This window comes from Stenella coeruleoalba, assembly GCF_951394435.1.
Source record: "Stenella coeruleoalba genome assembly, contig: scaffold_62, whole genome shotgun sequence".
NCBI classification, from domain to species: Eukaryota; Metazoa; Chordata; class Mammalia; order Artiodactyla; family Delphinidae; genus Stenella; species Stenella coeruleoalba.
The window spans coordinates 729,484-741,713 of NW_027646189.1; the positions used below are offsets into that span (position 1 = coordinate 729,484).

The 12,230-nt window shown below is 43.8% G+C and overlaps 1 long non-coding RNA gene across 31 annotated transcripts in view; it reads left to right on the plus strand.

Annotated features, from left to right (window-relative positions):
* LOC307181269 overlaps positions 1–12,230 on the plus strand; it is a 1,277,915-nt gene that overhangs the window by 671,012 nt on the left and 594,673 nt on the right. For 30 of the 31 annotated variants that reach the window (XR_013826266.1, XR_013826267.1, XR_013826273.1 and 27 more), the window contains one exon: positions 8,744–8,821. This is a non-coding gene — a long non-coding RNA (uncharacterized lncRNA). Of the gene's footprint in view, positions 1–8,743; positions 8,826–12,230 lie in introns of all 31 variants that reach the window. The other variant, XR_013826292.1, reaches the window with a different exon arrangement.

Here is a 12,230-nt window from a genome sequence, read left to right on the forward strand (position 1 = left end):
ACTCGCTTTCTTGTGACCTGGCCGCAACACCGCAGGATGGCTTCAGGACCTATTCTGGTTCCGGCACGGCACGCTGAGCCTTTGGTTAATTCCTCTTCCTGGTGGGAAATGAGAGTTAAATTTGCCCGTCCAGACACCTCCAGCTAGCCTCTCATTGGTTCTCGCTATTCCTGTTCATCTTCCGCAGAAATTGCAAACTGGGCCAAACAGGAGGTTAAAGGGACTGACTCTCCAAGTCGGGAGAGTGTTAGTAAAGCGTCTGGAATGTTGCACCCGAGTACCAGGGTACGAAAACTGAGACATATTTGAACACGTCTCCCGATCACATGGTTGATCATACTCTAGGTTCCACATGCATGTTTTAGCTGAAGGAAGAATACCTTAAACCTGGGTAGTTGAAACCCGTGGAATGGGTACCATGCAATATGACTTCAAAGGGTCTTCATTTGCTCACCGAACCTCTCCAATCCTATCGCTGCTGCGTTTATGCCCCTGTACACATGCTTGATTCTCTTTTGGAGACATAGCAATCCATAGGTTTTAAGATACTTACTAGTCAGGAACATTCTTAGGCGTTTAATATGGGGTGTTGAGTCCATTTCGTTGAGCAAGGAGTAGCTCTTGTCTATTCCATATTTGGCTTAAGGAACTTTATCTGTGCTCATTTCAATCTCTGGTTTTATGCAGCACCCCAACTCACCTTTACCCTTAAGCAAGCATAAGTTGGTTTTCTAAATTTGAGACCCTCTTTTGTTCTGTAATTCAGTTCCTGTGTAGGCAAGTTTACATTCCGTGTATTAGTGATATCTTATGATGTTTCTTTTTCTGTGTGACTTATTTCAGTTAGAATCATCATACCTGAATCCACTCATTGCGATGCTAAGGGCCTGATGACATAGATTTCATTGCTGAGTGATATTGCTTTGTAAGTGAATACCACAACTTCTTTATCCATTTTTCACTTTCTGCGATGTTGAACTTGTACTGTAAACGAGGTTCTTGTAAACACAGCCGTTCCAAACTTTGGGGTGGCTGTGTCTTTTTGATTTTAATTTCCCTAAGCTATAGGACCATAAGTGGAAGTGCCCTAGGCTCTGTTGCTTTGTTTTTTAGATGTTTCAGGAAACACCATACACTTCTCCCAAGTGTCTGTTGGCAATTTACATCCCGCCCATCAGCATAACAAGGCTCCCAGTTCTCCATGGCCTGTCCTGCCTTTCTGGATTTTACACTTTTTTCAGATGGCCCTTTTGACCGGGGGGAAGTGAGACTTCATTGTAGTGCAGATTTCCTTTGCAACCTTGCTTGGTTGGCCAAAAAGGGCGTATGCGTTTTTTCCTGAATATATTCAGGAAAAAACGCATACGCCCTTTTTGGCCAAGTGCATCATTGTGGACGTTCTGCCTCTTTTCCTATGCTTTCGATGCAATTCCAGTCTACCTCCTGAAATCGGTTTCCTGCAATTCTGCCCCGCTTTCAAGTCCTCTTGGCAGCCTTACTTCAGTCTATTTTTGGACGATAGCTGTCATTTATAACTCTGCAGGTTTGTGAATTACAGTGCCCCTGAGCTCCTTTCTTCAACTCGCTTTCTTGTGACCTGGCCGCAACACCGCAGGATGGCTTCAGGCCCTAATCTGGTTGCGGCACGGCACGCTGAGCCTTTGGTTAATTCCTCTTCCTGGTGGGAAATGAGAGTTAAATTTGCCCATCCAGACACCTCCAGCTAGTCTCTCATTGGTTCTCGCTATTCCTGTTCATCTTCCACAGAAATTGCAAACTGGGCCAAACAGGAGGTTAAAGGGACTGACTCTCCAAGACGGGAGAGTGTTAGTAAAGCGTCTGGAATGTTGCACCCGAGTACCAGGGTACGAAAACTGAGACATATATGAACACGTCTCCCGATCACATGGTTGATCATACTCTAGGTTCCTCATGCATGTTTTAGCTGAAGGAAGAATACCTAAAACCTGGGTAGTTGAAACCCGTGGAATGGGTACCATGCAATATGACTTCAAAGGGTCTTCATTTGCTCACCGAACCTCTCCAATCCTATCACTGCTGTGTTTATTCCCCTGTACACACGCTTGATTCTCTTTTGGAGACATAGCAATCCATAGGTTTTAAGATACTTACTAGTCAGGTACATTCTTAGGGGTTTAATATGGGGTTTTGAGTCCATTTCGTTGAGCAAGGAGTAGCTCTTGTCTATTCCATATTTGGCTTAAGGAACTTTATCTGTGCTCATTTCAATCTCTGGTTTTATGCAGCACCCCAACTCACCTTTACCCTTAAGCAAGCATAAGTTGGTTTTCTAAATTTGAGACCCTGTTCTGTTCTGTAATTCAGTTCCTGTGTAGCCAAGTTTACATTCCGTGTATTACTGATATCTTATGATGTTTCTTTTTCTGTGTGACTTATTTCAGTTAGAATCATCATACCTGTATCCACTCATTGTGATGCTAAGGGCCTGATGACATAGAATTCATTGCTGAGTGATATTGCTTTGTAAGTAAATACCACAACTTCTTTATCCATTTTTCACTTTCTGCGATGTTGAACTTGTACTGTAAACGAGGTTCTTGTAAACAGAGGCGTCCCAAACTTTGGGGTGGCTGTGTCATTTTGATTTTAATATCCCTAAGCTATAGGTCCATAAGTGGCAGTGCCCTAGGCTCTGTTGCTTTGTTTTTTAGATGTTTCAGGAAACACCATACACTTCTCCCGAGTGTCTGTTGGCAATTTACATCCCGCCCATCAGCATAACAAGGCTCCCAGTTCTCCATGGCCTGTCCTGCCTTTCTGGATTTTACACTTTTTTCAATGGCCCTTTTGACCGGGGGGAAGTGAGACTTCATTGTAGTGCAGATTTCCTTTGCAAGCTTGCTTGGTTGGCCAAAAAGGGCGTATGCATTTTTTCCTGAATATATTCAGGAAAAAACGCATACGCCCTTTTTGGCCAAGTGCATCATTGTGGACGTTCTGCCTCTTTTCCTATGCTTTCAATGCAATTCCAGTCTACCTCCTGAAATCGGTTTCCTGCAATTCTGCCCCGCTTTCAAGTCCTCTTGGCAGCCTTACTTCAGTCTATTTTTGGACGATAGCTTTCATTTATAACTCCGCAGGTTTGTGAATTACAGTGCCCCTGAGCTCCTTTCTTCAACTCGCTTTCTTGTGACCTGGCTGCAACACCGCAGGATGGCTTCAGGCCCTAATCTGGTTCCGGCACGGCACGCTGAGCCTTTGGTTATTTCCTCTTCCTGGTGGGAAATGAGAGTTAAATTTGCCCGTCCAGACACCTCCAGCTAGTCTCTCATTGGTTCTCGCTATTCTTGTTCATCTTCCGCAGAAATTGCAAACTGGGCCAAACAGGAGGTTAAAGGGACTGACTCTCCAAGTCGGGAGAGTGTTAGTAAAGCGTCTGGAATGTTGCACCCGAGTACCAGGGGAGGAAAACTGAGACATATTTGAACACGTCTCCCGTTCACATGGTTGATCATACTTGGGTTCCACATGCATGTTTTAGCTGAAGGAAGAATACCTTAAACCTGGAGAGTTAAGACCCGTGTAATGGGTACCATGCAATATGACTTCAAAGGGTCTTCATTTGCTCACCGAACCTCTCCAATCCTATCACTGCTGCGTTTATGCCCCTGTACACACGCTTGGTTCTCTTTTGGAGACATAGCAATCCATAAGTTTTAAGATACTTACTAGTCAGGTACATTCTTAGACGTTTAATATGGGGTGTTGTGTCCATTTCGTTGAGCAAGGAGTAGCTCTTGTCTATTCCATATTTGGCTTAAGGAACTTTATCTGTGCTCATTTCAATCTCTGGTTTTATTCAGCACCCCAACTCACCTTTCCCCTTAAGCAAGCATAAGTGGGTTTTCTAAATTTGAGACCCTGTTCTGTTCTGTAATTCAGTTCCTGTGTAGCCAAGTTTATATTCCGTGTATTACTGATATCTTATGATGTTTCTTTTTCTGTGTGACTTACTTCAGTTAGAATCATCATACCTGAATCCACTCATTGTGCTGCTAAGGGCCTGATGACACAGATTTCATTGCTGAGTGATATTGCTTTGTAAGTAAATACCACAACTTCTTTATCCATTTTTCACTTTCTGCGATGTTGAACTTGTACTGTAAACGAGGTTCTTGTAAACGGAGCCGTTCCAAACTTTGGGGTGGCTGTGTCTTTTTGATTTTAATTTCCCTAAGCTATAGGACCATAAGTGGAAGTGCCCTAGGTTCTGTTGCTTTGTTTTTTAGATGTTTCAGGAAACACCATACACTTCTCCCGAGTGGTTGTTGGCAATTTACATCCCGCACATCAGCATAACAAGGCTCCCAGTTCTCCATGGCCTGTCCTGCCTTTCTGGATTTTACACTTCTTTCAGATGGCCCTTTTGACCAGGGGGAAGTGAGACTTCATTGTAGTGCAGATTTCCTTTGCAAGCTTGCTTGGTTGGCCAAAAAGGGCGTATGCGTTTTTCCCTGAATATATTCAGGAAAAAACGCATACGCCCTTTTTGGCCAAGTGCATCATTGTGGACGTTCTGCCTCTTTTCCTATGCTTTCAATGCAATTCCAGTCTACCTCCTGAAATCGGTTTCCTGCAATGCTGCCCCGCTTTCAAGTCCTCTTGGCAGCCTTACTTCAGTCTATTTTTGGACGATAGCTGTCATTTATAACTCTGCAGGTTTGTGAATTACAGTGCCCCTGAGCTCCTTTCTTCAACTCGCTTTCTTGTGACCTGGCCGCAACACCGCAGGATGGCTTCAGGCCCTAATCTGGTTCCGGCACGGCACGCTGAGCCTTTGGTTATTTCCTCTTCCTGGTGGGAAATGAGAGTTAAATTTGCCCGTCCAGACACCTCCAGCTAGCCTCTCATTGGTTCTCGCTATTCCTGTTCATCTTCCGCAGAAATTGCAAACTGGGCCAAACAGGAGGTTAAAGGCGCTGACTCTCCAAGTGGGGAGAGTGTTAGTAAAGCGTCTGGAATGTTGCACCCGAGTACCAGGGGAGGAAAACTGAGACATATTTGAACACGTCTCCCGTTCACATGGTTGATCATACTTGGGTTCCACATGCATGTTTTAGCTGAAGGAAGAATACCTTAAACCTGGAGAGTTAAGACCCGTGTAATGGGTACCATGCAATATGACTTCAAAGGGTCTTCATTTGCTCACCGAACCTCTCCAATCCTATCACTGCTGCGTTTATGCCCCTGTACACACGCTTGGTTCTCTTTTGGAGACATAGCAATCCATAAGTTTTAAGATACTTACTAGTCAGGTACATTCTTAGGCGTTTAATATGGGGTGTTGAGTCCATTTCGTTGAGCAAGGAGTAGCTCTTGTCTATTCCATATTTGGCTTAAGGAACTTTATGTGTGCTCATTTCAATCTCTGGTTTTATTCAGCACCCCAACTCACCTTTCCCCTTAAGCAAGCATAAGTTGGTTTTCTAAATTTGAGACCCTGTTCTGTTTTGGAATGCAGTTCCTGTGTAGCCAAGTTTACATTCCGTGTATTAGTGATATCTTATGATGTTTCTTTTTCTGTGTGACATATTTCAGTTAGAATCATCGTACCTGAATCCACTCATTATGCTGCTACGGGCCTGATGACATAGATTTCATTGCTGAGTGATACTGCATTGTACGTAAGTACCACAAGTTCTTTATCCATTTTTCACTTTCTGTGATATTGAACTTGTACGGTAAACGAGGTTCTTGTAAATGGAGGCGTCCCAAACTTTGGGGTGGCTGTGTCTTTTTGATTTTAATTTCCCTAAGCTATAGGACCATAAGTGGAAGTGCCCTAGGCTCTGTTGCTTTGTTTTTTAGATGTTTCAGGAAACACCATACACTTCTCCCGAGTGTCTGTTGGCAATTTACATCCCGCCCATCAGCATAACAAGGCTCCCAGTTCTCCATGGCCTGTCCTGCCTTTCTGGATTTTACACTTTTTTCAGATGGCCCTTTTGACAGGGGGGAAGTGAGACTTCATTGTAGTGCAGATTTCCTTTGCAAGCTTGCTTGGTTGGCCAAAAAGGGCGTATGCGTTTTTCCCTGAATATATTCAGGAAAAAATGCATACACCCTTTTTGGCCAAGTGCATCATTGTGGACGTTCTGCCTCTTTTCCTATGCTTTCAATGCAATTCCAGTCTACCTCCTGAAATCGGTTTCCTGCAATTCTGCCCCGCTTTCAAGTCCTCTTGGCAGCCTTACTTCAGTCTATTTTTGGACGATAGCTGTCATTTATAACTCTGCAGGTTTGTGAATTACAGTGCCCCTGAGCTCCTTTCTTCAACTCGCTTTCTTGTGACCTGGCCGCAACACCGCAGGATGGCTTCAGGCCCTAATCTGGTTCCGGCAGGGCACGCTGAGCCTTTGGTTATTTCCTCTTCCTGGTGGGAAATGAGAGTTAAATTTGCCCGTCCAGACACCTCCAGCTAGTCTCTCATTGGTTCTCGCTATTCCTGTTCATCTTCCGCAGAAATTGCAAACTGGGCCAAACAGGAGGTTAAAGGCGCTGACTCTCCAAGTGGGGAGAGTGTTAGTAAAGCGTCTGGAATGTTGCACCCGAGTACCAGGGGAGGAAAACTGAGACATATTTGAACACGTCTCCCGTTCACATGGTTGACCATACTTGGGTTCCACATGCATATTTTAGCTGAAGGAAGAATACCTTAAACCTGGAGAGTTAAGACCCGTGTAATGGGTACCATGCAATATGACTTCAAAGGGTCTTCATTTGCTCACCGAACCTCTCCAATCCTATCACTGCTGCGTTTATGCCCCTGTACACATGCTTGATTCTCTTTCGGAGACATAGCAATCCATAGGTTTTTAAGATACTTACTAGTCAGGTACATTCTTAGGCGTTTAATATGCGGTGTTGAGTCCATTTCATTGAGCAAGGAGTAGCTCTTGTCTATTCCATATTTGACTTAAGGAACTTTATCTGTGCTCATTTCAATCTCTGGTTTTATGCAGCACCCCAACTCACCTTTACCCTTAAGCAAGCATAAGTTGGTTTTCTAAATTTGAGACCCTGTTCTGTTCTGTAATTCAGTTCCTGTGTAGCCAAGTTTACATTCCGTGTATTACTGATATCTTATGATGTTTCTTTTTCTGTGTGACTTACTTCAGTTAGAATCATCATACCTGAATCCACTCATTGTGCTGCTAAGGGCCTGATGACACAGATTTCATTGCTGAGTGATATTGCTTTGTAAGTAAATACCACAACTTCTTTATCCATTTTTCACTTTCTGCGATGTTGAACTTGTACTGTAAACGAGGTTCTTGTAAACAGAGCCGTTCCAAACTTTGGGGTGGCTGTGTCTTTTTGATTTTAATTTCCCTAAGCTATAGGACCATAAGTGGAAGTGCCCTAGGTTCTGTTGCTTTGTTTTTTAGATGTTTCAGGAAACACCATACACTTCTCCCGAGTGGTTGTTGGCAATTTACATCCCGCCCATCAGCATAACAAGGCTCCCAGTTCTCCATGGCCTGTCCTGCCTTTCTGGATTTTACACTTTTTTCAGATGGCCCTTTTGACCGGGGGGAAGTGAGACTTCATTGTAGTGCAGATTTCCTTTGCAAGCTTGCTTGGTTGGCCAAAAAGGGCGTATGCGTTTTTTCCTGAATATATTCAGGAAAAAACGCATATGCCCTTTTTGGCCAAGTGCATCATTGTGGACGTTCTGCCTCTTTTCCTATGCTTTCAATGCAATTCCAGTCTACCTCCTGAAATCGGTTTCCTGCAATTCTGCCCCGCTTTCAAGTCCTCTTGGCAGCCTTACTTCAGTATATTTTTGGACGATAGCTGTCATTTATAACTCTGCAGGTTTGTGAATTACAGTGCCCCTGAGCTCCTTTGTTCAACTCGCTTTCTTTTGAGCTGGCCGCAACACCGCAGGATTGCTTCAGGCCCTAATCTGGTTCCGGTACGGCACGCTGAGCCTTTGGTTATTTCCTCTTCCTGGTGGGAAATGAGAGTTAAATTTGCCCTTCCAGACACCTCCAGCTAGCCTCTCATTGGTTCTCGCTATTCCTGTTCATCTTCCGCAGAAATTGCAAACTGGGCCAAACAGGAGGTTAAAGGCGCTGACTCTCCAAGTGGGGAGAGTGTTAGTAAAGCGTCTGGAATGTTGCACCCGAGTACCAGGGGAGGAAAACTGAGACATATTTGAACACGTCTCCCGTTCACATGGTTGATCATACTTGGGTTCCACATGCCTGTTTAAGCTGAAGGAAGAATACCTAAAACCTGGGTAGTTGAAACCCGTGGAATGGGTACCATGCAATATGACTTCAAAGGGTCTTCATTTGCTCACCGAACCTCTCCAATCCTATCACTGCTGCGTTTATGCCCCTGTACACATGCTTGATTCTCTTTTGGAGACATAGCAATCCATAGGTTTTAAGATACTTACTAGTCAGGTACATTCTTAGGCGTTTAATATGCGGTGTTGAGTCCATTTCGTTGAGCAAGGAGTAGCTCTTGTCTATTCCATATTTGGCTTAAGGAACTTTATCTGTGCTCATTTCAATCTCTGGTTTTATGCAGCACCCCAACTCACCTTTACCCTTAAGCAAGCATAAGTTGGTTTTCTAAATTTGAGACCCTGTTCTGTTCTGTAATTCAGTTCCTGTGTAGCCAAGTTTACATTCCGTGTATTACTGATATCTTATGATGTTTCTTTTTCTGTGTGACTTACTTTATTTAGAATCATCATACCTGAATCCACTCATTGTGCTGCTAAGGGCCTGATGACACAGATTTCATTGCTGAGTGATATTGCTTTGTAAGTAAATACCACAACTTCTTTATCCATTTTTCACTTTCTGCGATGTTGAACTTGTACTGTAAACGAGGTTCTTGTAAACAGAGCCATTCCAAACTTTGGGGTGGCTGTGTCTTTTTGATTTTAATTTCCCTAAGCTATAGGATCATAAGTGGAAGTGCCCTAGGTTCTGTTGCTTTGTTTTTTAGATGTTTCAGGAAACACCATACACTTCTCCCGAGTGGTTGTTGGCAATTTACATCCCGCCCATCAGCATAACAAGGCTCCCAGTTCTCCATGGCCTGTCCTGCCTTTCTGGATTTTACACTTTTTTCAGATGGCCCTTTTGACCGGGGGGAAGTGAGACTTCATTGTAGTGCAGATTTCCTTTGCAACCTTGCTTGGTTGGCCAAAAAGGGCGTATGCGTTTTTTCCTGAATATATTCAGGAAAAAACGCATACGCCCTTTTTGGCCAAGTGCATCATTGTGGACGTTCTGCCTCTTTTCCTATGCTTTCAATGCAATTCCAGTCTACCTCCTGAAATCGGTTTCCTGCAATTCTGCCCCGCTTTCAAGTCCTCTTGGCAGCCTTACTTCAGTCTATTTTTGGACGATAGCTGTCATTTATAACTCTGCAGGTTTGTGAATTACAGTGCCCCTGAGCTCCTTTCTTCAACTCGCTTTCTTGTGACCTGGCCGCAACACCGCAGGATGGCTTCAGGCCCTAATCTGGTTCCGGCACGGCACGCTGAGCCTTTGGTTATTTCCTCTTCCTGGTGGGAAATGAGAGTTAAATTTGCCCGTCCAGACACCTCCAGCTAGCCTCTCATTGGTTCTCGCTATTCCTGTTCATCTTCCGCAGAAATTGCAAACTGGGCCAAACAGGAGGTTAAAGGCGCTGACTCTCCAAGTGGGGAGAGTGTTAGTAAAGCGTCTGGAATGTTGCACCCGAGTACCAGGGGAGGAAAACTGAGACATATTTGAACACGTCTCCCGTTCACATGGTTGATCATACTTGGGTTCCACATGCATGTTTTAGCTGAAGGAAGAATACCTTAAACCTGGAGAGTTAAGACCCGTGTAATGGGTACCATGCAATATGACTTCAAAGGGTCTTCATTTGCTCACCGAACCTCTCCAATCCTATCACTGCTGCGTTTATGCCCCTGTACACATGCTTGATTCTCTTTCGGAGACATAGCAATCCATAGGTTTTTAAGATACTTACTAGTCAGGTACATTCTTAGGCGTTTAATATGCGTTGTTGAGTCCATTTCATTGAGCAAGGAGTAGCTCTTGTCTATTCCATATTTGACTTAAGGAACTTTATCTGTGCTCATTTCAATCTCTGGTTTTATGCAGCACCCCAACTCACCTTTACCCTTAAGCAAGCATAAGTTGGTTTTCTAAATTTGAGACCCTGTTCTGTTCTGTAATTCAGTTCCTGTGTAGCCAAGTTTACATTCCGTGTATTACTGATATCTTATGATGTTTCTTTTTCTGTGTGACTTACTTCAGTTAGAATCATCATACCTGAATCCACTCATTGTGCTGCTAAGGGCCTGATGACACAGATTTCATTGCTGAGTGATATTGCTTTGTAAGTAAATACCACAACTTCTTTATCCATTTTTCACTTTCTGCGATGTTGAACTTGTACTGTAAACGAGGTTCTTGTAAACAGAGCCGTTCCAAACTTTGGGGTGGCTGTGTCTTTTTGATTTTAATTTCCCTAAGCTATAGGACCATAAGTGGAAGTGCCCTACGTTCTGTTGCTTTGTTTTTTAGATGTTTCAGGAAACACCATACACTTCTCCCGAGTGGTTGTTGGCAATTTACATCCCGCCCATCAGCATAACAAGGCTCCCAGTTCTCCAAGGCCTGTCCTGCCTTTCTGGATTTTACACTTTTTTCAGATGGCCCTTTTGACCGGGGGGAAGTGAGACTTCATTGTAGTGCAGATTTCCTTTGCAAGCTTGCTTGGTTGGCCAAAAAGGGCGTATGCGTTTTTTCCTGAATATATTCAGGAAAAAACGCATACGCCCTTTTTGGCCAAGTGCATCATTGTGGACGTTCTGCCTCTTTTCCTATGGTTTCAATGCAATTCCAGTCTACCTCCTGAAATCGGTTTCCTGCAATTCTGCCCCGCTTTCAAGTCCTCTTGGCAGCCTTACTTCAGTATATTTTTGGACGATAGCTGTCATTTATAACTCTGCAGGTTTGTGAATTACAGTGCCCCTGAGCTCCTTTGTTCAACTCGCTTTCTTTTGAGCTGGCCGCAACACCGCAGGATGGCTTCAGGCCCTAATCTGGTTCCGGTACGGCACGCTGAGCCTTTGGTTATTTCCTCTTCCTGGTGGGAAATGAGAGTTAAATTTGCCCGTCCAGACACCTCCAGCTAGCCTCTCATTGGTTCTCGCTATTCCTGTTCATCTTCCGCAGAAATTGCAAACTGGGCCAAACAGGAGGTTAAAGGCGCTGACTCTCCAAGTGGGGAGAGTGTTAGTAAAGCGTCTGGAATGTTGCACCCGAGTACCAGGGGAGGAAAACTGAGACATATTTGAACACGTCTCCCGTTCACATGGTTGATCATACTTGGGTTCCACATGCATGTTTTAGCTGAAGGAAGAATACCTTAAACCTGGAGAGTTAAGACCCGTGTAATGGGTACCATGCAATATGACTTCAAAGGGTCTTCATTTGCTCACCGAACCTCTCCAATCCTATCACTGCTGCGTTTATGCCCCTGTACACATGCTTGATTCTCTTTCGGAGACATAGCAATCCATAGGTTTTAAGATACTTACTAGTCAGGAACATTCTTAGGCGTTTAATATGGGGTGTTGAGTCCATTTCGTTGAGCAAGGAGTAGCTCTTGTCTATTCCATATTTGGCTTAAGGAACTTTATCTGTGCTCATTTCAATCTCTGGTTTTATGCAGCACCCCAACTCACCTTTACCCTTAAGCAAGCATAAGTTGGTTTTCTAAATTTGAGACCCTGTTCTGTTCTGTAATTCAGTTCCTGTGTAGGCAAGTTTACATTCCGTGTATTAGTGATATCTTATGATGTTTCTTTTTCTGTGTGACTTATTTCAGTTAGAATCATCATACCTGAATCCACTCATTGTGATGCTAAGGGCCTGATGACATAGAATTCATTGCTGAGTGATGTTGCTTTGTAAGTAAATACCACAACTTCTTTATCCATTTTTCACTTTCTGTGATGTTGAACTTGTACTGTAAACGAGGTTCTTGTAAACAGAGGCGTCCCATACTTTTGGGTGGCTGTGTCTTTTTGATTTTAATTTCCCTAAGCTATAGGACCATAAGTGGCAGTGCCCTAGGCTCTGTTGCTTTGTTTTTTAGATGTTTCAGGAAACACCATACACTTCTCCCAAGTGTCTCTTGGCAATTTACATCCCGCCCAT